This window comes from Arachis hypogaea, chromosome 13 (genome assembly GCF_003086295.3).
Source record: "Arachis hypogaea cultivar Tifrunner chromosome 13, arahy.Tifrunner.gnm2.J5K5, whole genome shotgun sequence".
NCBI classification, from domain to species: Eukaryota; Viridiplantae; Streptophyta; class Magnoliopsida; order Fabales; family Fabaceae; genus Arachis; species Arachis hypogaea.
In genome coordinates, this window is record NC_092048.1 from 124,476,226 (window position 1) to 124,480,362 (window position 4,137).

Genomic DNA, 4,137 nt, shown 5'->3' on the forward strand with positions numbered 1-4,137 from the left:
AGACTCATGCCGTCAGAGAATACAAAGTTTAGATCTGAAATGTCATGAGATACAAAATAAGTCTCTAAAAGTTGTTTAAATACTAAACTAGTAGCCTAGGGTTACAAAATATGAGTGGACTATGATGGATGATGCAGAGGTCCACTTCTGGGGCCCACTTGGTGTGTGCTGGGGCTGAGATTTGAGTGAGTCACGTGTAGAGGCCATTTGTGGAGTTGAACGCCAGTTTTTATGCCAGTTTGGGCGTTCAACTCCAGTTTTTGATCCTTTTCTGGCGCTGGACGCCAGAATTGGGCAGAGAACTGGCGTTGAACGCCAGTTTACGTCGTCTATCCTTGTGCAAAGTATGGACTATTATATATTGCTGGAAAGCCCTGGATGTCTACTTTCCAATGCAATTGGAAGCATGCCATTTCGAGTTCTGTAGCTCCAGAAAATCCAATTCGAGTGCAGGGAGGTCAGAATCCAACAGCATTAGCAGTCCTTTTTCAGCCTGAATCAGATTTTTGCTCAGCTCCTTCAATTTCAGCCAGAAAAATACCTGAAATTACAGAAAAACACACAACTCATAGTAAAGTCCAGAAATATGAATTTTTCCTAAAAACTACTAGAAATAGACTAAAAACTAACTAAAACATACTCTAAACTATATGAAATTATCCCCAAAAAGCGTATAAAATATCCGCTCATCATCTTCTCTTTCATATGAGCAGGAACAAGGATAAAGGCATTCTTGTTGAAGCTGATCCTGAACCTGAAAGGACTCTTAAGAGGAAACTAAGAGAAGCTAAAGCACAATACTCTGAAGAGGACCTAACTAAAATTTTCGAAACAGAGAAAACAGCTATGGCCGAACCCAACAACAACAATGAAAGGAAGGTGCTTGGTAATTTTACTACACCAACTTCCAATTTCTATGGAAGAAGCATCTCAATTCCTGCCATTGGAGCAAACAACTTTGAGCTTAAGCCTCAATTAGTTTCTCTAATGCAACAGAATTGCAAGTTTCATGGACTTCCATTGGAAGATCCTCATCAGTTCTTAGCTGAATTTTTGGAAATCTGTGACACTGTCAAGACCAATGGAGTTGATCCCGAGGTCTACAGGCTTATGCTTTTCCCTTTTGCTGTAAGAGACAAAGCTAGAACATGGTTGGATTCACAACCTATGGAAAGCCTGAACTCTTGGGAAATGCTGGTCAGTGCTTTCCTGGCCAAATTTTTTCTACCTCAAAAGATGAGCAAGCTTAGAGTGGAAATCCAAACCTTCAGACAGAAGGAAGGTGAGTCCCTCTATGAAGCTTGGGAAAGATATAAGCAATTGATCAAAAGGTGTCCTACTGACATGCTTCCAGAATGGAGCATCATATGTATATTCCATGATGGTCTGTCTGAGTTGTCAAAAATGTCATTGGACCATTCTGCAGGAGGATCTCTTCATCTGAAAACAGCTACAGAAGCTCAGGAACTCATTGAAATGGTTGCAAATAACCAGTTCATGTACACCTCTGAGAGGATTCCTGTGAACGATGGGACGCCTCAGAAGAAGGGAGTTTTTGAAATTGATACTCTGAATGCCATATTGGCTCAGAATAAAATATTGACTCAGTAAGTCAATATGATTTCTCAGAGTCTGAATGGATTGCAAGCTGCATCCAACAGTACTAAAGAAGCATCTTCTGAAGAAGAAGCTTATGATCCTGAGAACCCTGCAATGGCAGAGGTGAATTACATGGGAAAACCCTATGGAAACACTTATAATCCTTCATGGAGAAATCATCCAAATTTCTCATGGAAGGACCAACAGAAGCCTCAACAAGGCTTCAATAATAATGGTGAAATAAATAGGTTTAGCAATAGCAAGCCTTTTTCATCATCTTCTCAGCAACAGATAGAGAATTTTGAACAGAGCCATTCTGGCCTGGCAACCATAGTCTCTGATCTATCCAAGACCACACTAAGTTTCATGAATGAAACAAGGTCCTCCATTAGAAATTTGGAGGCACAGGTGGGTCAGCTGAGTAAGAAGATTACTGAAACTCCTCTCAGTACTCTCCCAAGCAATACAGAAGAAAATCCCAAGAGAGAGTGCAAGGCTATAACCATGACCAACATGGCCGAACCTGGAGAGAGTGAGGAGGACGTGAGTCCCAGTGAGAAAAGCCTCATGGGACGTCCTCTGGACAGAAAGGAGTTTCCTTTTGAGGAACCAAAGGAATCTGAGGCTCATACAGAGACCATAGAGATTCCATTAAACTTCCTTCTGCCATTCATGAGCTCTGATTAATATTCTTCCTCTGAAGAGGATGAAGTCATCACTGAAGAGCAAGTTGCTAAATATCTAGGAGCAATCATGATGCTTAATACCAAGTTATTTGGTACTGAGACTTGGGAGGATGAACCCCCCTTGTTCACCAATGAACTGAATGCATTAATGAGGCAGACATTACCTCAGAAGAAACCAGATCCCAGAAAATTCTTCATACCTTATACCATAGGCACTATGACCTTTGAGAAGGCTCTTTGTGACCTGGGGTCAGGGATAAACCTCATGCCACTCTCTGTAATAGAGAAACTGGGAATCTTTGAGGTACAAGCTGTAAGAATCTCACTAGAGATGGCAGACAAATTAATGAAACAGGCTTATGGACTAGTAGAGGGCATGCTAGTGAAGGTTGAAGGCCTTTACACCCCCCTGCTGATTTCATAATCCTAGACACTGGGAAGGATGAGGATGAATCCATCATCCTTGGCAGACCCTTCCTAGCCACAGCAAAAGCTGTGATTGATGCTGACAGAGGAGAGTTGGTCCTTAAGTTGAATGATGACTACCTTGTATTCAAGACTCATGGTTCTCCTTCCATAACTATGGAGAGGAAGCATGAAAAGCTTCTCTCAATACAGAGTCAAACAAAACCCCCACATTCAAACTCTAAGTTTGGTGTTGGGAGGCCACAACCAAACTCTAAGTTTGGTGTTGAGAGGCCCCAACCCTACTCTGATTATCTATGAGGCTCTATAAGAGCTCACTATCAAGCTATTGACATTAAAAAAGTGCTTATTGGGAGGCAACCCAATGTTATTTAACTATATCTATTTATTTTCCATTGTTATTTTATGTTTTCTTTAGGTTGATGATCATGTGAAGTCACAAAAACAACTAAAAAATCAAAAACAAAATGAAAAACAGTATTAAAAATAGCTCACCCTGGAGGAAGAGCTTACTGGCGTTTAAACGCCAGTAAGAGTAGCAGAATGGGCGTTAAACGCCCAGTCTGGCACCATTCTGGGCATTTAATGCCAGAAATGGGCACCAGACTGGCGTTTAACGCCAGAAATAGGCACCATACTGGCGTTTAACGCCAAAACAGGGCACCAAGTTGGCGTTAAACGCCAAGAAAGGGAGAAAAGCTAGCGTTAAACGCCAGAAACAAGCAGCAATCTAGCGTTTAACGCCAGAATGGCACTCTAAAGGCGTCTTGCACGCCTAAATAGAGCAGGGATGTTAAAGTCCTTGACCCCTCAGGATCTGTGAACCCCACAGGATCCCCACCTACCCCACCTCTTCTTCTCTCCTCTTCACACATTTCCATAACACTCTTCCCCAAATACCCTTCACCAATCACCTCATTCACTTTACCCCAAATACACGAACCAAGCCTCCCCCCCCATTCCTATATATACCCCTCATCACTCCTTCAATTTCACACATCACAAACACCTTATACCCCCTTGCCCGAACTCACCCTCACCCTCCATCTCCTCCATTTTCTTCTTCTTCTCCTTCATTCTTTCTTCTTTTCTCAAGGACGAGCAAACACTTTAAGTTTGGTGTGGTAAAAGTATTACTTTTTGTTTTTCCATAACCATTTATGGCACCTAAGGCCGGAGAAACCTCTAGAAAGAGGAAAGGGAAGTCAAAAGCTTCCACCTCTGAGTCATGGAAAATGGAGAGATTCATCTCAAAGGTCCATCAAGACCACTTCTATGAAGTTGTGGCCAAGAAGAAGGTGATCCCTGAGGTCCCTTTCAAGCTCAAAAGGAATAAGTATCCGGAGATCCGACATGAGATTAGAAGAAGATGATGGAAAGTTCTCTCCAATCCTATTCAACAAGTCGGAATCTTAATGGTTCAAGA

General features: G+C 42.0%; 1 non-coding gene across 1 annotated transcript; it reads right to left on the reverse strand.

Moving 5' to 3' along the window:
• Positions 1-1,242: 1,242 nt before the first annotated feature.
• On the reverse strand, positions 1,243-1,350 carry LOC112738976 (small nucleolar RNA R71). Its single transcript, XR_003169921.1, has one exon. It is a non-coding gene; the product is annotated as a small nucleolar RNA R71 (small nucleolar RNA).
• Positions 1,351-4,137: the final 2,787 nt, after the last annotated feature.